Raw genomic sequence first — 26,709 nt, 5'->3', positions numbered from 1 at the left:
CTCATTGCTATGTAACCTATTGCTGCACACACATCTTCTTGGAAGTTAATGCAACAGTTCCACCTGCAGATAGGTTATAATGTATATGATATGTAGCAGTGGAGGAATACAAATATCATTTGTGACCTATTTACTGGTGATTGGTCAACTGGCCACTTCAGTGTACACAAACAGTATCTTCCTGTTACACGGATGCTTCTCCTTCTCTACAGTTGAACACAAACAATACAACACTACTTCACATCCCTGCAACAAATGGGTTTTGTTGGTAAGGATGATGAGGTAATAAACATAGACATCCTATAATTGCATTTGAATTAGGATCCTATATTGTGTTATAGCATAAGATATGTAATTCTAAGCCGTATTCTTTTTTTTTTAAACACAGAGAAATGGAAATGAGAAGTAAATGGCTGCACAGTGCACCTATAAGGAATGAGCAAGAGGAAACTCTGAAGTACCCCACTAAAGCACAGATGATGATGCCGCAACATTTTGTGAGCATTGTAGGTACAAGGTACCGCGTGGATTATTAAAAGCTTGGTTTTGAACAGCCCTCATCACATTCCGTTCCACTAATTGGCAGCAGCTGTCATTTATATGACATTTGTGTCAGTCCCTGACCCTGTTGAGGAAGGGTTAGTTAATTACTGCTGTGTGACTTTCACTCTGGGTCACTTTGACACAGGCTGAGGAAGCAAGTATGATGATAAACATTCAAAGGCAATGGGGGGTACATGATGGGGATGCTCTGTATTTGAGGAACTGGACACTCAGTTCAGACAGGTGTTAGCAGCACTAAATGACAGCTGCAGTGTCTTAATACAGGACATAACACAATGCACACAAGGTTTCCGTTAGTGAATTTTATTTTATATTAGAAAATAATATGCTACGTAAACATAATTGATATCAATTTGCCCAGGTGACAGGTAGCCTAGTGGTTAGAGTGTGGGCCAGTAACTGAAAGATTGCTAGATCAAATCCCTGAGCTGACAAGGTAAAAATCTGTTGCTCTGCCCCTTGAACAAGGCAGTTAACCCACTATTCCCCCGTAGGCTGTCATTGTAAATAAGAATTTGTTTTTAACTGACTGGCCTAGTTAAATAAAGGTTAAATATAAAAATCAGTGTTCACATTTTAGGCCTAAACCGGCTTGATTTAATAGAACGTCTATTAAAGGGATGAACAATTCTCTCTACGCCCAGATATAAAATAGTCTCTGATCAAAAGACGAGGACCAAAACCATCACACACTACAGCCCTCTGTGACTGGAGTTGTGCATCCCTGCCCTCTGGGCTTAGCAGAATATGCTGTGAACTAGTTAGCAGGAGCACTCATGAGACATAAGCATGGTCATATTTCTCCACAAGGACCTAAGGTCAAACTCATCATGTCATGGGTCTGGCTCTTTATAATTGAACCCAAAAGAGCTACTGTGAGTGTGTAATCATTCAACCATCTTAAAATAAAATAAAATGCTGTTATGTGTTTTCAAACTGTCACTCATCAGTCCGCCCTTCATACTCCTTACTTAGCACTGTGAGACTCCCCATGCCTATTCTAAATGTTCCTTTAATGTATCTCAGCAACCTTGAATATGGACATCTAGAAGCTTGATACCATAATGTGTTCATCTGAAAACCAGCTAGACAACCATTACAGGCCCTTTGATTTCAAAACTGGTAACCTTGCAATTATTGAGGTATGTGGAGCTCGGACGTGGAGATGGCCGCTTTTGGAGCAGCCGCCATCTATCTCCGCAAGCCTGAGAAGGAGAGGATTGAGGCTCAGACCCGGCCCTTTGATGCCAAGAACGCCTGCTTCGTGCCAGATGTCAAGGATCTGTACATCAAAGGAGTCGTCCAGAACAGACAAGGTTGCAAAGTCACCGTAAAATGTGGGAATGGAGAGGTGGGTCCTATTGTATCTGACCAATTCGTTTAAAACTTTCCCATTTGCAAATCTGAGTTACTTGATTTCAAATTGAATTTTTGAAATATCTACAACAACGTTAATAGCATTTATCACCTTTCATTGCATGGTGTGTCATCATTTTAAATGTGCTTTTTTAGATGGTAACCATGAAAAAAGAGGACGTTTATCAGATGAATCCTCCAAAGTATGATAAGATTTTTATTTATTTTTTATTTCACCTTTATTTAACCAGGTAGGCTAGTTGAGAACAAGTTCTCATTTGCAACTGCGACATGGCCAAGATAAAGCATAGCAGTGTGAACAGACAACAACACAGAGTTACACATGGAGTAAACAATAAACAAGTCAATAACATGGTAGAAAAAATAGAATCTATATACAATGTGTGCAAAAGGCATGAGGAGGTAGGCAATAAATCGAATAATTACAATTTAGCAGATTAACACTGGAGTGATAAATCATCAGATGATCATGTGCAAGTAGAGATACTGGTGTGCAAAAGAGCAGAAAAGTAAATAAATAAAAGCAGTATGGGGGGTGAGGTAGGTAAATTGGGTGGGCTATATACCGATGGACTATGTACAGCTGCAGCGATCGGTTAGCTGCTCAGATAGCAGATGTTTAAAGTTGTTGAGGGAGATAAAAGTCTCCAACTTCAGAGATTTTTGCAATTCGTTCCAGTCGCAGGCAGCAGAGAACTGGAAGGAAAGGCGTCCAAATGAGGTTTTGGCTTTAGGGATGATCAGTGAGATACACCTGCTGGAGCGCGTGCTACGGGTGGGTGTAGCCATCGTGACCAGTGAACTGAGATAAGGCGGCACTTTACCTAGCATAGCCTTGTAGATGACCTGGAGCCAGTGGGTCTGACGACGAACATGTAGCGAAGGCCAGCCGACTAGGGCATACAGGTCGCAGTGGTGGGTCGTATAAGGTGCTTTAGTAACAAAACGGATGGCACTGTGATAAACTGCATCCAGTTTGCTGAGTAGAGTATTGGAAGCTATTTTGTAGATGACATCGCCGAAGTCGAGGATTGGTAGGATAGTCAGTTTTACTAGGGTAAGTTTGGCGGCGTGAGTGAAGGAGGCTTTGTTGCGAAATAGAAAGCCGACTCTAGATTTGATTTTGGATTGGAGATGTTTGATATGAGTCTGGAAGGAGAGTTTGCAGTCTAGCCAGACACCTAGGTACTTATAGATGTCCACATATTCTAGGTCGGGTGCAGGCAGCGAACGGTTGAAAAGCATGCATTTGGTTTTACTAGCGTTTAAGAGCAGTTGGAGGCCACGGAAGGAGTGTTGTATGGCATTGAAGCTCGTTTGGAGGTTAGATAGCACAGTGTCCAAGGAAGGGCCAGAAGTATACAGAATGGTGTCGTCTGCGTAGAGGTGGATCAGGGAATCGCCCGCAGCAAGAGCAACATCATTGATATATACAGAGAAAAGAGTCAGCCCGAGAATTGAACCCTGAGGTACCCCCATAGAGACTGCCAGACTGCCAGAGGACCGGACAGTATGCCCTCCGATTTGCCACACTGAACTCTGTCTGCAAAGTAGTTGGTGAACCAGGCAAGGCAGTCATTGGAAAAACCGAGGCTACTGAGTCTGCCGATAAGAATATGGTGATTGACAGAGTCGAAAGCCTTGGCCAGGTCGATGAAGACGGCTGCACAATACTTTTATCGATGGCGGTTATGATATCGTTTAGTACCTTGAGCGTGGCTGAGGTGCACCCGTGACCGGCTCGGAAACCGGATTGCACAGTGGAGAAGGTACGGTGGGATTCGAGATGGTCAGTGATCTGTTTGTTGACTTGGCTTTCGAAAACCTTAGATAGGCAGGGCAGGATGGATATAGGTCTGTAACAGTTTGGGTCCAGGGTGTCTCCCCCTGGGGGATGACCGCGGCAGCTTTCCAATCCTTGGGGATCTCAGATGATACGAAGGAGAGGTTGAACAGACTGGTAATAGGGGGTGCGACAATGGCGGCGGACAGTTTCAGAAATAGGGGATCCAGATTGTCAAGCCCAGATGATTTGTATGGGTCCAGGTTTTGCAGCTCTTTCAGAACATCTGCTATCTGGATTTGGGTAAAGGAGAAGCTGGGGAGGCTTGGGCGAGTAGCAGCGGGGGGGGCGGGGCTGTTGGCCAAGGTTGGAGTCGCCAGGAGGAAGGCATGGCCAGCCGTTGAGAAATGCTTGTTGAAGTTTTCGATTATCACGGATTTATCGGTGGTGACCGTGTTGCCTAGCCTCAGTGCAGTGGGCAGCTGGGAGGAGGTGCTCTTGTTCTCCATGGACTTTACAGTATCCCAGAACTTTTTGGAGTTAGAGCTACAGGATGCAAATTTCTGCTTGAAAAAGCTGGCCTTTGCTTTCCTGACTGACTGCGTGTATTGGTTCCTGACTTCCCTGAACAGTTGCATATCGCGGGGGCTCTTCGATGCTATTGCAGTTCGCCACAGGATGTTTTTGTGCTGGTCGAGGGCAGTCAGGTCTGGAGTGAACCAAGGGCTATATCTGTTCTTAGTTCTGCATTTTTTGAACGGAGCATGCTTGTCTAATATGGTGAGGAAGTAACTTTTAAAGAATGACCAGGCATCCTCAACTGACGGAATGAGGTCAATATCCTTCCAGGGTACCCGGGCCAGGTCGATTAGAAAGGCCTGCTCGCAGAAGTTTGGTCTGGTCATTATTAAGGCAACCTCAAGGAGTGTCAAGCAACTGAGGGGTTTAACTTCGCCACAGTGCATGATATTGCAGATATACAAGTATTACTGGTATGTTTCCACTTAACCTACAGATAGTGAGTCTGTCCTGATTACATGAGTGAATTACATTTGCTTTGAGAATGTCTGAATATTCAGAAGAAAATAATTGGATAATTCAATATCAAAAATGTCAAAATCACATTGTGTTTACCGTGGAGAATCTGGTTCAGGACAGACTGTCAACACAAAACGTGTTATCCAGTATTTTGCGACAGTCGCAGTGGCTGGAGATACTGAAAAGAAGGAGCAAACTGGCAAGATACAGGTAAGGCAGAGTTGACAATGAATACTGTAAAGGCAAGTACTGTAAGAGATTTTCAGATGTATGTAATGGAATGTGGCTCCCAGGGCACCCTGGAAGATCAAATCATTTCAGCCAACCCTCTGCTGGAGGCCTTTGGAAATGCCAAGACAGTGAGGAATGACAACTCCTCTCATTTTGTAAGTAACTTTCCTCAAAGCTTCTCTTTACTTGAAATGGAAGTAGGAGATATTTAATTAAACAAAAACGTATATTCCATTTCAACAGGGTAAATTCATCAGAATTCACTTCGGAACCACAGGAAAACTGGCTTCTGCTGATATTGAAACGTACGTTTTGTTCTCTTGAATTTCATGACCTTTAAATTGATCACGTGTAACTAATACTCATAATCTATGTACTGTTGCTCTGTCTAGATTTACTGGAAAAGTCCAGAGTGACATTCCAACTGTTAGAGGAAAGGAGCTACCATATCTTCTATCAGATCATGACAAATCACAAACCAGAACTTATAGGTACAGTAAGAATATCATGTGAATATGAACCTTCCAGAATTATTTGCAAAATCCTTCATGAAATTTACTACAGATGTAGGATCTTAATTTGATCACTATTTTGTTGCTGAGAATTTTCCTGCACAGCAGAAAATGCATACTTGTATAGTATTTGAGTTTTTAAAAGATTTCTAAAGTTTGTAATTTCCAATTTGAAATGTCAGACTTGATTTGCCCTTATTTATCAACCCCATACAACAATGTCCATGAATTATAATCCACAAAATAATCATTGTTTTTTCCCTTGACAGAAATCCCGACAAACCCGTATGATTTCCAAATGATCAGTCAGGGTCAGATCACTGTGGCCAGCATTGACGACAAAGAAGAGCTGGTGGTCACAGATGTGAGAAGTCAATTATTTTGTTTTGCAATTATTTTCATTAAACATTAATCTTGCATGTGACAGTAAATGCCAAAGTTTTTCAATTATCTAGGATACCATTGGCATCTTGGGCTTCAACCATGATGAGAAGTTGGCCATCTATGAGCTGACTGGTGCTGTGATGCATTATGGGAACTTGAAGTTCAGGCAGAAGCCGCGTGAGGAACAGGCAGAGCCTGACGGCACTGAGGGTAAGATATCTTAGTTTTATTAAATGTTTTGGACTTAAATGATCAAATCTCAAGACACACATCATCAGCTCATAACTCATCATCATATTTCTCCACCAGTGGCAGACAAAGTCGCTTTTCTCTTGGGCCTGAACTCTGCTGAATTAGTGAAAGCCCTCTGCTACCGCAGAGTGAAGGTCGGGAATGAGTTTGTCACCAAGTAGCAGACAGTTCAACATGTATTATATTCGACAGGTCAAGTAGATTTAATATTCTGTTGACTGTTTTCATCATTATTCATTACATGCTGTTTAGGTAGTCAATTCCGTTGGCGCCCTGGCAAAGTCCATCTATGAGAAGATGTTCTTATGGATGGTCATCAGAATAAACGAGATGCTCGATACGAAGCAGGCAAAACAATTCTATATAGGAATGTTGGACATCGCCGGGTTTGAAATCTTTGATGTAAGTTAATTTCTTTATACTTATCTTTCTAAAATGTTTTTTTTTTTAAACATTAAGCAACCTTAAGTTGTGTTAAGACTGCCACCGTCAGTGGCCAACAACCATATAAATGGCTCGATTTTTTTTACTCAGTACAACAGCTTGGAGCAGCTCTGCATTAACTTCACTAATGAGAAACCGTAATTATACATTTTCTTATTTTGGCTCTATACTCCAAGACTCTCGATTTGAAATAATTGAGAAATTACAGCACTTTTTGTACATAGTCTCCCCTATGTTAGGGGACCAAAAGGATTGGGACAAATTCACTTATACGTGTAATTAAAGTAGTCAAAAGTGTTGTATTTGGTCCCATATTTCTAGCACGCAATGACTACATCAAGCTTGTGACTGTACAATTTGTTGGATGCATTTGCTGTATGTTTTGGTTGTGTTTCAGATTATTTTGTGTCCAATAGAAATAAATGGTAAATAATGTATTATGTAATTTTGGAGTCACTTTTACTGTAAATAAGAATATAATATGTTTCTAAACACTTCTAAGACAAGGTGTCACTGTCCCAATAATTACAGAGGGCACTATATATACACATACAGTATATCTGTCAGGACCCGGTGAGAGAAACAGTCACTAATAGTCGGCAGAACCCAGAAGATGAGGCAGACTCAGCAGTACTAGAAATGGTGGTTTAATAAAAGGACAAGATCTTCAGGCAAAGAATATAAATCCACCACGTCCAAAAATAAAGCCAAGAGGCACAAAATGGATATCCTCCAAAATACAAAGAAACTCCACAAAGTGGTAAAAACAGCAGGAAAAAACAAACCTCAAAAGACTACTCAAAAATACACAAGCACTAAACCAGAGAACCTCTGGAAAATCCAATAAGAGAAATATGTTCACAACAAGGCTGGGGCTGGGTGCTAACATACAAACACTGAGCAAAGAACTGAGGAACACACAGGGTTTAAATACTAACAAGGGAACGACACACAGGTGCAAACAATAATTAGAGCAAGGAAAAAACAAAAGGTACAAAAAAGGTGCAATGGGGACATCTAGTGACCAAAACCTGAACAGTCCTGGCCAAAACCTGACAATATCAACAGCATCTGTGTCTCAGTAAGCCATGTTATTGCAGGTCTTTTTTAAAGCCGGTCTGCTGGACACTCTTGAGGAGTTGCGAGATGAAAAACTGGCCTCTGGTGACAGGCACTCAAGCATTGTGCCGTGGGTACCTCATGAGAATTATTTTCTCAGCTGGCTATAAAGAAGTAAGACAACCCATCAATTGAAATATTTGTATCCTTGTCTTTAAAAGAAAGTACATGCTTAGAACATTAGAACTGGTCAATAATATTACATTACAATTACCTATTTTTCAGAGATTGTGTGTTCATTCTGCAATACAACCTCCGCTTATTCATGAACGTGAAACACTGGCCATGGATGAAGCTGTACTTCAAGATCAAGCCCCTTCTGAAGAGTGCAGATATTGAAAAAGAGGTGGAGAAGATGAAGGAGGACTTCATCACATGTAAGGAGGACCTGGCAAAGGCAGAGGCCAAGAGAAAGGAACTGGAGGAGAAGATGGTTTCTCTGTTCGTGGAGAAACAAAACCTCATGTCACAAGTTCAATCTGTAGGTGCTATTAGAATTGTCAACATGAACTATCATTGCTTTTAAACATATCGGGTGTAGTGTAGTGTTTAAGAAGTGTTCCATTAGACAGACACATTGACTGGACAATCGGTTTTCCTAGGATTCCGAAACTCTTTCGGATGCAGAGGAGAGATGTGAGGCTTTTATTAAAAGCAAAATACAGCTTGAAGCCAAACTGAAAGAGTTGACCGAGAGACTGGATGATGAAGACGAAATCAATTCTGAGCTGACTGCCAATAAGAGGAAGCTGGAGGATGAGTGCTCTGAGCTGAAGAAAGATATTGAGCTCACCTTGGCCAAAGTGGAGAAGGAGAAGCATGCCACTGAAAACAAGGTTTGCATTTTTATATGAAGTTGCAGTATCCATCATCCTCTTTGCAGGTATTTTACTAACGTCACTATGCCATTTCAAGTTAAAAACCTAACAGAGGAGATGTCTGGTCAGGATGAGAGACATTCCAAGTTGACCAAGGAGAAGAAAGGCCTCCAAGAGGCACATCAGCAGACCATTGATGATCTCCAGGCAGAGGAGGACAAAGTCAACACTCTGACAAAAGCAAAAGCTATGCTTGAACAACAAGTGGATGATGTGAGTAACACCTTATCAGTAGAAAAAAAGGATTGCATTGTAATGATTTAACTTAATTCTATCACTACTTGTTTTCATACCACAGCTTGAGGGTTCTCTGGAGTAAGAGAAGACGATTCGCAAAGACCTTGAGAGAGCCAAGAGAAAGCTTGAGTGTGATGTGAAACTGACACATGAAGCCATAATGGATCTGGAGAATGAAAAGCAGCAGTCAGATGAAAAACTTAAGAAGCAAAATCATAAACTGCTGAAGTAATAAGCAAGATTTCCTCTGTTGTGGTCAAATGTACTCATTATATTTCCCCTTTGTAGGAAAGACTTTGAAACAGCCCAGCTGCAAAGCAAAATTGAGGATGAACTAACACTGAGCTCCCAGCTTCAAAAGAAGATTAAGGAACACAATGTAATATGTGTGAGAAGAAAAAAAAACGTGAAATATCTTTCAAATTATTAGCTCAAACTTCTTTGGTTTGAAATGGTATGTTTTCTCTCAAGGCTCATATTGAGGAACTCGAATAAGAAATTGAGGCTGAGCACTCTGCTTGTGTCAAGATAGAGAAGCAGAGGTCTGATCTCTCCAGGGAACTTGAGGAGATCAGTGAGAGGCTTGAAGAGGCTGGTGGAGCCACTGCTTCTCAAATTGAGAGGAACAAGAAGTGTGAGGCTGTAACGGGTGTCGTCCTCCTCCTCCTCGGACGAGGAGAGGAGAGAAGGATCGGTAGACCAATGCGCAGCGAGGTGTGATGACATAATGAATTTATTGACAAGACGAAAAACGAACACGAACTACACTTGAAATGATACAAAATAACAAACGACGTAGACTGACCTAAACATGAGAACTTACATAGACACGAAGAACGCACGAACAGACTACATACACACCGAAACAGTCCCGTGTGGTACGAAAATAACATACAGACACGGAAGACAACCACCCACAAACAAACAGTGTGAAAACACCTACCTTAATATGGCTCTCAATCAGAGGAAATGAAAACCACCTGCCTCTAATTGAGAGCCATATCAGGTCACCCTTAAACCAACATAGAAACAGAAAACATAGAATGCCCACCCAACCTCACGTCCTGACCAACTAACACATAAAACAAACTAACAGAAATAGGTCAGGAACGTGACAGAGGCTGAGTTTCAGAAGCTGCGTCGAGACCTGGAGGAGTCCACCTTGCATTACGAGTCCATCGCTGCCGCTCTTCGCAAGAAGCAGACAGACAGTATGGCAGAACTGGGAGAACAAATTGACAACCTCCAGTGAGTTAAGCAGAAACTGGAGAAGGAGAAGAGTGAATACAAGATGGAAATAGATGACTTGGCCAGCAACATGGAAGCTGTGGCCAAATCCAAGGTATCATAAAATGGTCAAATAGCATCAAATTGTAACCTATGCTTTCATGGTTAATTTGACAAAATCTCAATATTATTACAATACAGGTTAACCTTGAAAAAATGTGCCTCTCTCTTGAGGGTCAGCTAATCGAGTTAAAGACCAAGACAGAGGAGAATGTACATTATCTCAATGATATCAGTAATCAAAAGGCCCGTCTACAAACAGAGAATGGTAATTTTAATCATTAAACATCCTTCCTTTTTACATGTGGAGGAGAAACAAACATAAAAACTACCTTAACACGTATTCTAATTTTATCTTGTAGGGGAATTTAATCAGACAATGGAGGAGAAGGAAGGTCTCATTTCACAACTGACAAGAGCCAAGCATGGGTTCACAACACAAATTGATGACTTGAAGAGACATCTTGATGAGGAAATGAAAGTAAGATCACCTAATATTGTTACCATACTACATTGAATACATTGAAAATCTTACTATACTCAAGACCTACTTTACACTGAGTATCCCAAACATTAGGAACACCTTCCTAATATTGAGTTGCAGCCCCTGCTTTTGCGCTCAGAACAGCCTGGTACCTACTACTATACCCCGTTCAAAGGCACTTAAATCTTTTGTCTTTCCCACTCACCCTCTGAATGGCACACATACACAATCCATGTCTCAATTGTCTCAAGGCTTAAAAATCCTTCTTTAACGTGTCTCATCCACTTCATCTACACTGATTGAAGTGGATTTAACAAGGGACATCAATAAATGATCATAGTTTTCACCTGGGTTCACCTGGTCAGTCTATGTCATGGAAAGAAATGTTTTGTACACTCAGTGTATGTTGTTTTCATCCCAAGGCTAAGAATGCCCTGGCCCATAGTTTACAATCAGCACGTCACGACTGCCACCTCCTCCGAGAACAATTTGAGGAAGAACAGGAGTCCAAGGCTGAGCTGCAGCGCGGCTTGTCCAAGGCCAACATTGAGGTAGCTCTGTCGAGAACCAAGTACGAGACTGATGCCATCCAACACACTGAGGAACTTGAAGTGGCCAAGTAATTGCCAACTTTTTATAGCTGTTCTACTTGTTTGCCATAAGTTAGCCTATGCATGATAATGAAAAATGATTGGTCTCACTTTCCGCAGGAAAAATCTTGCCCAACGTCTCCAAGAGGCTGAGGAACAAATTGAGGCGGAGAACACAAAATGTGCTTTACTGGAAAATACTAAGCAGAGACTGCAGAGTGAAATGGAGGATCTCATGGCTGATGTGGGGAGATCAAATAGTATGGCTGCTAATCTTGATAAGAAACAGAGAAACTTTGACAAGGTAATATAAAAGTTTGATTACATTTTTAATGTATTAATGACGATACTCATTAATCATTACATGATTTTAGATTCTAGTTGACTGGAAGCAGAAGTATGAGGAGTCACAGTCGGAGCTGGAAAGTGATCAAACCACAGATCTTTCCAAAATTAAAAACTAATTTGAAGAAGTTCTGGAAACTCTCAAAAGGGAGAATAAAAACCTACAACGTAAGTCCAATTCCTGAAACGTGACAATCCATGACGTAATAGTCACAACACATAAAAACCTTAAGGTTTTACAATGTAAAATTACCTGATATTGTCTTTTGACATGTACTGTATGGCTTTAAAAAAATACAGAGGAGATATCAGACCTGTCGGAGCAAATTGGTGAGAGTGGAAAGAGTGTCCATGAACTGGAGAAAGTCAGAAGACAAGTGGAAACAGAGAAAAGTGAGATGCAATCTGCACTAGATGAAGCAGAGGTAAAACATTTATATTAAAAACAAACTCAACAAGCACAATGTTAAAAAAATTAACACAATTAAGCCAAATCAGAAGATTTTAAGGTTTACAATAATCAATATACATTTTCTTTTTTAAGGCTTCTATAGAACATGAGGAATCTAAGATCCTCTGTGCCCAGCTGGAGTTGAACCAGGTGAAGTATGGGGTGGACAGGAAGCTTGCTGACAAGGATGAGGAGATTGACCAGTTGAAGAGAAACAGCCAGAGAGTGATTGATTCCATGCAGAGCACTCTGGACGCTGAGGTCAGTAGCAGGAATGATGCTCTGCGAGTTAAGAAGAAGATGGAGGGAGACCTCAATGAGATGGAGATTCAGCTGAGCCATGCTAATAGACAGGCTGCTGAAGCCCAGAAACAACTGAGGAATGTCCAGGGACAGCTCAAGGTGAGCTGTTACAAACAATGCAGATGCGTTTTGCAACATTAAGATGGCGTTCATACAGTACTTAAAAGCTATTGATAGCCGTGGATGTGACAGTAGGTTACATTGAATTACAAATGTGTGCCCAGGGTTTCAGTCAAAGTTGATCATTAAACCATTCCAGGATGCCCAATTGCACCTTGATGATACTGTCAGAGGACAGGATGAAATGAAGGAGCAGGTCACCATGGTGGAGCGCAGGACCGTCCTGATGCATGCTGAGATTGAGGAACTCAGAGAAGCCCTTGAGAAGACAGAGAGAGGCCGCAAAGTGGCCGAGCAGGAGCTGGTTGAAGCTAGTGAGCGAGCAGGGCTGCTCTACTCCCAGGTTGGTTGTGTGATATGATTCATCAATCCTGACAGTTTACAATTGAACTATACCTCTATATTCCAAATAGAACACCAGCCTTTTGAACACCAAGAAGCTTGACAGACATAACTCAACTTCAAGGAGAAGTGGAAGATGCTGTTCAAGAGGCAAGCAATGCAGAGGACAAGGCCAAGAAAGCAATTACTGATGTAAGTTCTACAGTTCACAAGCTGTCTCTTTAACACAAACTTCCACAAGCTAAATGAGTTTTTCAAATCTTGTCCCATTCTCAGGCTGCCATGATGGCAGAGGAGCTGAAGAAGGAGCAGGACATGAGTGGTCACCTGGAGAGGATGAAAAAGAATCTGGAGATCACCGTCAAGGACCTGCAGCACCGTCTAGATGAAGCAGAGAATATTACCATGAAGGGTGGAAAGAAGCAACTCCAGAAACTGGAGGGCAGGGTATGTAGCAAAGGTAATTATAATACTGTATTGCTTACTGATTTAAAAACATTGCAAAAAAACTTCTGTGATCTGGAAAATGAGCTTGAGGCTGAGCAAAAGCAGGGGGTTGATGCTATCAAATGAGTTCTTAAATATGGGAGGAGGGTGAAAGAGCTCACCTATCAGGTAAGAAATAAGAACGTATTAATGTACCGTATAATCAGGAGGTAAAGTCATATTGTCACCAACATTTTAACAGAGATGTATTTATTTTCCATTCATGGGCATAGCCCTAGTTTCAAATGAAATTGCAATCCACTTATCGCATTGTCCTGAAAACCTTTTGTGAAGAAAAAAAACTGGCAGCTGTGATTTCTTTCAGACTGAGGAAGACAAGAAGAATGTTACTAGACTTCAGGATTTGGTGGATAAATTACAGATCAAAGTGAAGGCTTACAAAAGACAGTCTGAGGAAGCTGTAAGCAAACCATATACCAAGGACCATTCTCCACTAGATTTTGAGTATTAAAGTGAAGGTTGGGCTCTGGCTGCAAAAATTAATGTAGGCTAAACTACACTGTATCTCATTCAATTTCAGGAGGAGCAAGCTAATGTTCATATGGCCAAATTCAGAAAGGTGCAGCATGAGCTGGAAGAGGCTAACGAGCGTGCTGACATAGCTGAGTCTCAGGTCAACAAGATTAGAACCAAGAACCGTGACATGGGAATAAAGGTATTGATATGATTGAAGTATAGAGTTTTGTTTTGACTTCCAATTCAACACCAGAGATAATGGCCTTGTCCCTTCCAATCAATAATACTAGTGGGTACTCTGTGAGTGTAGACAGAGAAAGATGCGAAGCAAGAGGTTTTACTCCGCCCGAAATCTGTCCACGAAAATAAGCCCACCATGTGAACAATTTGGCGTGTCGAATTTGATCAACAAAATGTTTTCTTGCTAATTTGCTACGTGAGGTTTATTTGATCTAATAGAAGTTTCATAATGGTTAGGGTTTTACAAATGCACTGATATACAGTACCAGTCAAAAGTTTGGACACACCGACTCATTCAAGGGTGTGAAGTGAAGACATCAAAACCATGAAATAACACATATGGAATCATGTAGTAACCAACAAAGTGTTGGTACAGAGTCAATGTGTCAATGTGCGGGGGCACCGATGTCGAGGTAGTTGAGGTAATTATGTACATGCAGGGGGGCGCAAATAGTCTGGGTAGCCATTTGATTAGCTGTTCAGGAGTCTTATGGCTTGGGCGTAGAAGCTGTTTAGAAGCCTCTTGGAACTAGACTTGGCGCTCCGGTACCGCGCGGTAGCAGAGAGAACAGTCCAGTAGGAGGTGCTGCCCAGCCTATGCAATGTAGATATAACATGGATATCTGACATTGTTTTAAAGGTACAAATTCAACATATTTTTTGTCTATGTTGTTGGTTACCATGATGACATGGTCTATGTGGTTGAAATATCACCCTAAAAACAACAGTTGATGTTCAATGTATTTTCCACATATATCGTCACATACATTGTGTCACTATACAACCAGTTTGTGCCCAGTGGGTAGTCATTATGTAATCATGCTAGGCCAGGTTATGAGTCCACCAAATCATTAATAATTGTATCAGTGTTGGATTTATTAAGTGATTATTTGTAGTTTATTTTGCAGCAATAGGAATTCCATTAGGATACTGCAATGCTATGGGTGGAAGTGGGGGGCAGAATATGAAAGAAAAAACGTAGGGACATTTTGAAATGTTTTTTTGAGCTGAATGCCCAGTAAGCCACTCTGTCTGCAAATGGAATGCAAAACCTAGGTTTGTCAACTGTGAACCTGTTTTGTGTAGGTAGGCCCTGATGTTGAGTGGATTTTGCGCCATTTAAAATGGGATAGAGCAGTAATAAATACTAGGCTATTATTTTGTATATTTTTTACTACTGATTTTGTCAAATAGCATAGGCTAACTTTTGTGTATCCAGACAATGAATCAATAAACACAAATCATTATTATTATAGGGCAACATCCATCCACTACTGCAAACCAAAAATAATACATCTACAACTTCTACATTTCACCTCTTGACAATTTTCTTACAGTTCTCATCAATATCTATTAGACTAAACAAATGAGGTGGTATTTGGAAGTTGGTTAAAAGTATGTTGCTTAATGTTGCAGGCATTGGTCACGTTTTCTTCAGAATGCCAGCCATCTGCTACTCTTCACTGACTTTTCCCTGTAAAATAAGGAAATAGTAAGGAATATATTGTATGCCACTTCAGTATATCAGGTTTGGTTAGTCAGATTTATTGTATGAACAAAATACAATGTAGTAAGTTTGCTATCACATCAACTCACCTTGCCCATGTCACGACTCTTGACCTGGGTCTCAGCAATGTCAGCACGCTCTGCAGCCTCCTTCAACTCATGCTGCACCTTCCTGAACTTGGTCAGGTGGGTATTGGCTTGCTCCTCCTATAAAATAAAATTGGATCAAGTGTCAACATTTTTAAGGGAGGTTCCAAACCATGTGTAAACTGGTCTGGATTGAGTTGTACTCACAGCCTCCTCCACCTGTCTCTTGTAGGCTTTAAACCTTCAGTTGTAACTTGTCCACCAGTTCTTGAAGTCTAATGATGTTCTTTTTATCTTCCTCAGATTCTTTAAAAAAATAGTTATTAGAATTGCCACGCACCAAAGAACTGTGTTGATGAGGAAATCAATGGTGAGTTTTGCATGCAGTGTATCCATCCAGCTGACATTTACCTGATAGGTAACCTACTTGATTCTGTGCTCATACTTGCGTTTGCCTTTGACAGCATTGTAATGTTCGTTCTCCTCCTCGTCTGAGGAGGAACAAGGATTGGACCAATATGCAGCGAGGTATGAAGACATAATGATTTATTTAAACGAAGACGAAAAACACTTGAACAAACTACAAAATAACAAAACGACGTAAACAGACCTGAACTTGAGAACATATAACAATGAACGCACGAACAGGAAAGAACGAACGAAACGAGACAGTACCGTGTGGTGCAACAAACACAGACACAGCAACAATCACCCACAAACAAACAGTGAGAACAGCCTACCTTAATATGGTTCTCAATCAGAGGAAACGTAAAACACCTGCCCCTAATTGAGAACAATATCAGGCTAATACATTGAACCCAACATAGAAACACATAACATAGAATGCCCACCCCAACTCACGCCCTGACCATACTAAACAAATACAAAAACAAGGGAAAACAGGTCAGGAACGTGACAGAACCCCCCCTCAAGGTGCGAACTCCGGGCGCACCACCTAAAAATCTAGGGGAGGGTCTGGGTGGGCATCTGTCCACGGTGGCGGCTCTGGCTCTGGCTCTGGACGTGGTCCCCACCCCACCATAGTTAATCCCCTCTTCCGTGGCCTCCTCCTAACGGCCACCCTCCATATTAACCCCACTGGATTAAGGGGCAGCACCGGACTGAGGGGCAGCTCCGGACTGAGGGGCAGCTCCGGACTGAGGGGCAGCTCCGGACTGAGGGGCAGCTCCGGACTGAGGGGCAGCTCCGGACTGAGGGGCAGCTCCGGACTGAGGGGCAGCTCCGGACTGAGGGGCAGCACCGGACTGAGGGGCAGCACCGGACTGAGGGGCAGCTCCGGACTGTTTAACGGCTCTGGCTGGTCATGGCTGGCTGACGGCTCTGGCTGGTCATGGCTGGCTGACGGCTCTCGTTGGTCATGGCTGGCTGACGGCTCTGGCTGGTCATGGCTGACGGGCGGCTCTGGCTGGTCATGGCTGACGGGCGGCTCTGGCTGGTCATGGCTGACGGGCGGCTCTGGCTGGTCATGGCTGACGGGCGGCTCTGGCTGACGGGCGGCTCCGGCTGCTCCTGTCTGGCGGGCGGCTCCGGCTGCTCCTGTCTGGCGGGCGGCTCCGGCTGCTCCTGTCTGGCGGGCGGCTCCGCCTGCTCCTGTCTGGCGGGCGGCTCCGGCTGCTCCTGTCTGGCGGGCGGCTCCGGCTGCTCCTGTCTGGCGGGCGGCTCCGGCTGCTCCTGTCTGGCGGGCGGCTCCGGCTGCTCCTGTCTGGCGGGCGGCTCCGGCTGCTCCTGTCTGGCGGGCGGCTCCGGCTGCTCCTGTCTGGCGGGCGGCTCCGGCGGCTCCTGTCTGGCGGACGGCTCTGGCGGCTCCTGACTGACGGACGGCTCTGGCGGCTCCTGACTGACGGACGGCTCTAGCGGGTCAGGACAGACGGGCGGCTTTGAAGGCTCAGGACAGACGGGCGGCTTTGAAGGCTCAGGACAGACGGGCGGCTTTGAAGGCTCAGGACAGACGGGCAGTGCAGGCGGCTCTGGGCAGACTGGCAGTGCAGGCGGCTCTGGGCAGACTGGCAGTGCAGGCGGCTCTGGGCAGACTGGCAGTGCAGGCGGCACTGGGCAGACTGGCAGTGCAGGCGGCACTGGGCAGACGGCAGACTCTGGCCGGCTGAGGCGCACAGTAGGCCTGGTGCGTGGTGCCGGAACTGGTGGTACCGGGCTAAGGACACGCACCTTAAGGCTAGTGCGGGGAGCAGCAACAGGGCGCACAGGGCTCTGGAGACGCACAGGAGGCTTGGTGCGTGGTGTAGGCACTGGTGGTAATGGGCTGGAGACACGCACCACAGGGCTAGTGCATGGAGGAGGAACAGGGCTCTGGAGACGCACAGGAAGCCTGGTGCGTGGTGTTGGCACTGGTGGTACTGGGCTGGGGCGGGGAGGTGGCGCCGGATATACCGGACCATGCAGGCGTACTGGCTCCCTTGAGCACTGAGCCTGCCCAACCTTACCTGGTTGAATGCTCACCGTAGCCCGACCAGTGCGGGGAGGTGGAATAACCCGCACTGGGCTGTGTTGGCGAACCGGGGACACCATGCGTAAGGCTGGTGCCATGTATGCCGGCCCGAGGAGACGCACTGGAGACCAGACGCGTTGACCCGGCTTCATGGCACCTGGCTCAATGCTCAATCTAGCCCGGCCAGTGCGGGGAGGTGGAATAACCCGCACCGGGCTAAGCACACGTACAGGAGACACCGTGCGCTTTACCGCATAACACGGTGTCTGCCCGTACTTTCGCTCTCCACGGTAAGCTCGGGGAGTCGGCGCAGGTCTCTACCTGACTTCGCCACACTCCCTTGTAGCCCCCCCCCAAGAAATTTTTGGGCTTGACTCACAGGCTTCCAGCCTTGCTTCCGTGCTGCCTCCTCATACCACCGCCTCTCGGCTTTAGCTGCCTCCAGCTCTTCACGAGGGCGGCGATATTCTCCAGGTTGTGCCCAGAGTCCCTTACCGTCCAGAATTTCCTCCCATGTCCAGAAATCCTGCGATCGCTGCTGCTGCTTTTTCCCACGCTGCTTGGTCCTTGGTTGGTGGGTGATTCTGTAACGTTCGTTCCCCTCCTCGTCTGAGGAGGAACAAGGATCGGACCAATATGCAGCGAGGTATGAAGACATAATGATTTATTTAAACGAAGACGAAAAACACTTGAACAAACTACAAAATAACAAAACGACGTAAACAGACCTGAACTTGAGAACATATAACAATGAACAGGAAAGAACAAACGAAACGAAACGAGACAGTACCGTGTGGTGCAACAATCACCCACAAACAAACAGTGAGAACAGCCTACCTTAATATGGTTCTCAATCAGAGGAAACGTAAAACACCTGCCCCTAATTGAGAACCATATCAGGCTAATACATTGAACCCAACATAGAAACACATAACATAGAATGCCCACCCCAACTCACGCCCTGACCATACTAAACAAATACAAAAACAAGGGAAAACAGGTCAGGAACGTGACAAGCATCTGAGATGTGTTTCTGCTCTGACTCTAGCTCATTCTCCAGCTCTCTCACCTGATTGAAACCAACAACTATTACCACCACACAATACCAGCATAACATTGTCATCTGCATCTCCAATAGTAATCAAGGTTGTATTATAATATTAACTATACAAATACTACCCTTTCTCCTGCTTTCTGATTTGGCCAGATCCTCCTTGCACTTAGTGAAGTCCACCTTTATTTGGGTCATCTCTTTTTCCGATTCTGCACTCTTCAGAAGAGGCTTGAGTTTGAAATATAGTTTCATCCATGGCCAGTATTTTCACGTTCATGAATGAGCGGAAATTATAGTGTATGGTGTAAATGGACTCCCTATCAAAGTAAAGTCAAGAATATTCTGTTTGTTTTCATTCAAAATTGACTTAAATGATATCCCAGAGTTCACAGTGTTGATATTGCAAAATACCCGTGTTTCCATACCTTCTGGCCATCATGTTCTGGTACTCCAGTCTGACAACATATCCTCGACACAGTGCCTGAGTGGATGTCATAACATGGGCTAGGCGCTCATCTCCCATCTCCTCCAGAGCACCCAGGAGACCAGCTTTAAAAAACACCTGAAAAAGAGGAGTTTGGTTTACTATCAATATAGGGTTTGTGCATTACTATTACAGTATGAATGTTGTATGCAGTGTGAAAAGTGCACCTTGGTGTGGCCGAACTTGTACTGAGTATGATCCACATCAATGGAGCCTAGCAGTTTCTCCGCAGCCTTCTTGTTGTCCATGAACAGTCCCTCTGGGATAGCACTGGCATTCAGGATCCTGTACCTGAAACACATGGGACCAAGCATTAGTACTGAATACACTAGAAACCATATACCAAGTAGTCCCTAATGAAACCGACGTCAGTGTGCTGCTAACAGTTTAGCTCCCTCCACTCTCCCTGTCCCCATACCGAGCTCGAACCAGTGATCCTCTGCTCACAAACACACAGCCGTCCCTCCTTGACAACTTACCAACCATTTGAGCTATACAAAAGGTACCAATTGAATAGCTCTATCGGCGACATTTCAAGCCAGCTGTGAAGTGAGCTTAAGGCACATTCTTAACTCCGTTATATTAACATGTGTCCCCCAATTTACCTCTGCTTGAAGTCCCCATAAATGATTCTGCTTGGGAATCCCTTCCTGCAGATGCTGATACCCTCCAACACACCATTGCAGCGCAGCTGGTGGATAACCAATTGGTTGAATGGAGTTGAAATTGAGCAGATTAACCTGAGTACCTGGTGTTTTGGTCTCATTTGGAATCAAACACCACACAAAGTGAGGATGGGTTGTTCTCAAGTTTGTCATGAGCTTGCCAAGGAAAATATGTAACGTAAAAATGTATCAGGAAGTGTAGGTATATAGACTATATACAATGGCTCATGTGGGGAGAGAATGATGTCTTATTTTGTCTATACAGCACTGCACATTGATCAGCACCTTACTCTGAACAGAGCGGAACCTGTTTGGAACGATGCTCCGTTCTTCTTAGCAACTTTCTTGGCCGCACCACCTGCCACAGGCTCTGAAGAAACAATGTTGAAATAATGATCAGTACTGCATGGCCTGTTATTTTAGCTATGTGAGATGAATTAAGATGGTCTTCATGGTCAGTTGATCTAATTTGATCAGGTAATATAAACTAAAAATGCATGGTTACCGTCTGTTGCAGAGAAGGTTGCATAAAGCATACACAGTATTTTGACATGACTTCTGGTACAGCTGCAGAACACACTCCTTCAATGGGTCCTTGTTCTTCTCTAGCCAGCCAGTGATACTGTAGTCCACAGTACCAGCGTAGTGCACCAGGGAGAAGTGGGCCTCAGGTTTGCCTTTGACAATCTTTGACTTTTGGAAGGCTTGGTTCTTTCCAAGATGCTGGTTGTAGAGTTTGTTCTTGAAAGAAGTGTCTGTTGACTTAGGGAACATACACTCCTCTTCAAGGATGGAGAAGATGCCCATTGGCTGGTGGACAAGAGATGATTAATTACTGAGAATAACTAGTCAAATGCAGGACATTCAACATGATTAAATCTGAAAGGGGGAAATTCAATTAGACTGGGGTCCCCATTTTTATTTTTTAAAGTACATTTATCCCAATGTTTTTATGAATATCGCTAGCAGCAACAGAATAGACAAGTTTAGAACCACATACAGTACCTACAGTAGAAAAGAGGACAATATCTTCGTTCTAACTTTATTTCTCAACTCCTAATATTGAGCAAATTACACTCACCGGAGCCAGTTACACTAACTGAAGTATCTGACATACGTAGACTTTGAAAAGCACACACAAACAGGATACTGTACCAGTGCATTTTTATCTCAATATCAACTCATTTCTGTGTAACAATTAAGTACCTTACTGTTAGTTGTTTTCAATTAAAAAAAGAAAAAGAAACAAAAGTAGCTTCTTAGCAAAGAGCAATTTCTCAAGCAAGAATTTTGCTAGGACTGTCTGGGAGAGGTCTGAGTGGAAGGGGAAAATTTGCCAATAACATTTGCTGTTATTGGCAGAGAGGTTTGGAACTCTCTTTCTTATTGGTTTATTAATGAATAAATGATGTCACCATGGAGTGATGTCGCCATGGAAGGCCAAAACTCCATACCACCAAAACAGGCTGACATTTTTACACTAAAAGGACATTATCATAAGTTTCACAATTTCACAGTATTATTCAAACCTTGTGGTGTGGAAATATATATACTGTATATAAAAGCTGCTCTTAGCGAAAATGTGTTTGGAGTTATGATTCACCTGATGACAAGACATGCTAACGTATGATGGGGGTCCCTTTATGATGGGGGGTCACATATTATTTGCTTGTGTGTGTGTGTGTGTGTGTGTGTGTGTGTGTGTGTGTGTGTGTGTGTGTGTGTGTGAGGCTTAGTAAGAGAGATACTGCAGTATGTCAAGATTCTACACACCAATAAGCTCTGGCTTCTTGTTGCAAGTAAGCTGGTAGAATATATGGTAGCTCCTCTCAGCACCCAATTGAAATGTGACTTGAGATTTTCCAGCAGATCTTTCAGTAACAAAGCAGAATTAATTCAACATCACTCATACAGTATAAGGATAACGTCAGGAAATGCATTTTAGCAACAAAACAAATGTTGTACTTACACACTTCAATATCTGCTGAGGCCAGTTTACCCGTTGTACCAAAGTGTATTCTAATGAATTTGCCCTTTTTGAGAAAATAAAAATGTCTTACTGTAAGTTTCACGTTGTTCAGCACTTATTGCTACTCTTCTGCGTAAAAAACAATTCTGTTGGATTCTGGTTTCACTCACAAAGCGAGAGGAGTTGTCATTCCTCACTGTCTTGGCATTCCCAAAAGCCTCCAGCAGAGGGTTGGCCTGGATGACTTGATCCTCCAGGGTTCCCTGCCACAAGAAAGGAAATGTATCTGACATCCATTCCTGTACAGCACCTGTCAAAGCCCTTTCCTGTACAGCACCTGTCAAAGCCCTTTCCTGTACAGCACCTGTCAAAGCCCTTTCCTGTACAGCACCTGTCAAAGCCCTTTCCTGCACAGCACCTGTCAAAGCCCTTTCCTGTACAGCACCTGTCAAAGCCCTTTCCTGTACAGCACCTGTCAAAGCCCTTTCCTGTACAGCACCTGTCAAAGCCCTTTCCTGTACAGCACCTGTCAAAGCCCTTTCCTGCACAGCACCGGTCAAAGCCCTTTCCTGCACAGCACCTGTCAAAGCCCTTTCCTGTACAGCACCTGTCAAAGCCCTTTCCTGCACAGCACCGGTCAAAGCCCTTTCCTGTACAGCACCTGTCAAAGCCCTTTCCTGTACAGCACCTGTCAAAGCCCTTTCCTGTACAGCACCTGTCAAAGCCCTTTCCTGTACAGCACCTGTCAAAGCCCTTTCCTGCACAGCACCTGTCAAAGCCCTTTCCTGCACAGCACCGGTCAAAGCCCTTTCCTGCACAGCACCGGTCAAAGCCCTTTCCTGTACAGCACCTGTCAAAGCCCTTTCCTGCACAGCACCGGTCAAAGCCCTTTCCTGCACAGCACCTGTCAAAGCCCTTTCCTGCACAGCACCTGTCAAAGCCCTTTCCTGTACAGCACCTGTCAAAGCCCTTTCCTGTACAGCACCTGTCAAAGCCCTTTCCTGTACAGCACCTGTCAAAGCCCTTTCCTGTACAGCACCTGTCAAAGCCCTTTCCTGCACAGCACCGGTCAAAGCCCTTTCCTGCACAGCACCTGTCAAAGCCCTTTCCTGTACAGCACCTGTCAAAGCCCTTTCCTGTACAGCACCTGTCAAAGCCCTTTCATGTACAGCACCTGTCAAAGCCCTTTCCTGCACAGCACCTGTCAAAGCCCTTTCCTGCACAGCACCGGTCAAAGCCCTTTCCTGCACAGCACCGGTCAAAGCCCTTTCCTGCACTACAAAAGGTATAAACTTACCTTCATCTTGCTGACTGATTCTTTTTTCTGGTCCGCAGACACTGCGATTGTCGCAAAGTACTGGATGACACGTTTTGTGTTTACAGTCTTGTGCCTGCACCGGATTCTCCACTGTTGATGAAAAATATCTGATTATTGTGTCATTTGAATATACTTAACTGGCAACTACTATATCTGAATCAATTTAAAAAAGAAAAACACATGATACTCACGTGATTAGGATAGACTGATATTCCTGATCTAAAGAAAAATAAACACAATCAGTTGGATGTTCAAAATCACAATATGTAATGATAAGACATTTAAAGCAATGGGTGATATACCTGTTAGCATGAGCTGATAGGCATTATCAGAGAGGGCGAAGATGTGAGGGGGGATCTCATCCTCTTCTTCCCTCTGTAGGCACTCACCACCTCTGGGTTATAGACCGGGAGCCACTTATAGGGGTTCACAGTCACACAGAACAGCCCAGAGTAGGTCTGTCAATACAAAATAAACATATATGCCCTTGTTAGATACATTTAACAATGAGATTATATATATTTATCAGTCTAAATGACTTGCATAGATCATCCATGCTGCGTAACGCTCTTTGAGGTTATACAGCACAGAGGGCTCATTGAGGTGGGTCATCATAACCATGTCCTCCATTTTATCGAACTTGGGAGGGTTCATTGGGAAGACTTGGTCCTCCTTGACTGTTACAGTCTGGAAAATAGAAACAAAATACAGCAGGGTTCTGAAAGCTGCTGAAGGAAAGCCTACAATCTGGCACATTGAATGGAAATGAGCCCATGTTGCCACTGACTGCTACAACATTGGTTCCACCGTGGACCTACTCTCTCATCCAGGGTCTGGACGGTGACTTTGTCTCCGTCTTTGTTCTGAACGAGCCCCTTCACATAGAGCTCTTTGTCATCACTGACGTAACAGGCTGTTTTGGCGTCAAAGGGCGTAGACTGAGCCTCGATCCTCTCCTTCTCTGACTTCCTCAGGTACTGGGAAGCTGGCCCGAAGATGGACAGTTCTCCATCCCCACTCATTTTGGCCTCTAAGAATACAGTATAACATAACACATTTAACCTCAGGCTTTTTCTTCCTTGAAAGTCAAAGATTAAATTGGCATTTGTCATTCTACCTACCTACTTCTTGCAGCTTACTGCAATCACTGAATCCCTTGACACCAAAAAAGCTGTGCATTTGAATGGTCCAGAAGCCTGTCTGAGAATGCAACCACATAACATGGAAATCTGCTTTTTTACATGAAGTTATAAGAATTCAGCTATTCTTGTCAAGCAGGGGGAGACTTACCTTATTGCTGATGCTAGGGGGTAAGCATAGCCTGCTGCAGAAGCCTCTTTTATACTGGGCTATTGTCCTTGGTGAGAATCCTCCTTCCTTTACATGGGCATGCATTGTTTGAGCTGTATGAACCTGTTGCCCATGGATAACTCCATTAAGCACAAGGTACTCTATGGTTATATTTAGGCCTACCACTCGCACACTATAATATGTTACATTTCCATTCAATAAAGAACCTGACATCTATGTATTATTAACCACAAATAAAAGAGATTGCAACGAACTGTGACTGTTTAGCTCTATGCTCAGTGATCTGGTCATACGTTTCTCTCTCTATACATACATATAATAATATATAGAGCCACGGATAGTAATGACAATATTACATGATACTCCCAATATTTCACAGATGAAAAAATAGCTGAAATACTGTAACTTAGGGGGGAAACATTTGCGGGGGAAACATTTGCGCCAGTAATATCTGTCAAAGCATTCATCTGCTGTTGTTGAGAAGAGCATTTGAAAATGACCCCAAAGCTATAAATATGAGGTGTGCTTAGTAGGCACTTTGGACACACTCACTATTCATTCATCCAGGTTGTTGCATTAATCAAGATCCAATTCCATAGACTCGGCTACATTTAAAATAAAGTAGGGGTACTCTACTAAATATTCCATATCAGACTAGCATGCTAGCAGATATTCATAGACTGCTAGTCATTGAGCTAACGCTAGTTTGCATTTGTGCTTGTTAGCAACTTCATTCAAACTGCACGCAGAGACATAAATATGGTATCCACAAGTTCATCTCACTCTGGGGAAGTCCCGAAGTATCCCTTTATGACAAGGCTTCATCAGAATGTTATTATACCATGTGACTGTAGATTGCAATGTCACAGCAAGGTGAGCGATAGGACAGTGTACTCACATAGTGACATCCAAGTGTATGCCAACTAGAAATTAACGAAGCAGGATTGTATTTCACTTTGATTGAACATTTGATATGTCATGGACAGCAGGATAGCCTAGTCTGCAAGGGCTTTGAACTTAATATTCACACACAAGGTGTCCTTACACAATGAATGTATGGGATAACAAATGAATGAATACATACATAAACTGAGAACGATCAAATAAGACATTGTAGTTCAAGTTGTTGGACACTGAATATTGTGCTTTGCGGTGACAAACATAATTCAATTTGAAGAATTACAGATCATGTATTGAGATGTCAGATACTGTGTTTATTTATGTATCTGTTGCTTGGTGTAACATTTTATGGATTTTAAATTGTCAAATCAAATATTCTAAAGGCTATTCCTTTTCATTCTGTATGAGTGAAAGCATCACACTGCTAGTTTCACCATTATCTTCCACAAGAGGGTGCTTACTTACTGAGCTTAAGCAACTCCTTGTTCTTAACGTAGCCACATCAATCACGTTCTGATGTGAAAAGCTTTTCTAATACAAGATGTCGATGACAATAAGCAAGCCTTTCAAACCTGTCGTCTTTCATTTCAAAATGTACAGTAATAGGGCCTGCCTGACTAGAAGGCCTTCTCCGCACACGAATGCATGCACACACGCACACACACACGTGATGTATATATGTATATACAGTACACTTTACAATAGTGATCAAAGGTACAGTATATGAAGTGTATTTGAAAGTTGAGAAATCTGAAAAGGGACTATTATGCTCTGCAGGCTGATCAACTCATGAACTCATTAACTGATCAGTCTGATCAACTCATTAACTCCATTAACTGATCAGTCTGATCCACTCATTAACTGATCAGATACAGATACTCCACAGCTGCTGTAGGCGCATGTTTGTGTTTTATACCCCTCATATCAGACGAGAGAACCAACATTGAATTCTTGCTGCTCCTTCAGTGAAGATTGTTTGATAACATGAAACACTCCATTGAAGT

The 26,709-nt window shown here is 43.4% G+C and overlaps 2 pseudogenes; one reads left to right on the top strand and one right to left on the bottom strand.

Moving 5' to 3' along the window:
* The first annotated feature begins 1,708 nt into the window (after positions 1 to 1,708).
* On the top strand, positions 1,709 to 13,915 carry LOC139560276 (myosin heavy chain, fast skeletal muscle-like; annotated as a pseudogene).
* Positions 13,916 to 15,397: 1,482 nt separating this feature from the next.
* Positions 15,398 to 24,516, bottom strand: LOC139560219 (myosin-8-like; annotated as a pseudogene).
* Between the last annotated feature and the right edge of the window lie 2,193 nt (positions 24,517 to 26,709).

This window comes from Salvelinus alpinus, chromosome 1 (assembly GCF_045679555.1).
Source record: "Salvelinus alpinus chromosome 1, SLU_Salpinus.1, whole genome shotgun sequence".
Classification (NCBI taxonomy): domain Eukaryota; kingdom Metazoa; phylum Chordata; class Actinopteri; order Salmoniformes; family Salmonidae; genus Salvelinus; species Salvelinus alpinus.
Note: the sequence above shows the minus strand (reverse complement) of the source record. Positions and strands in the feature narration are given on the sequence as shown.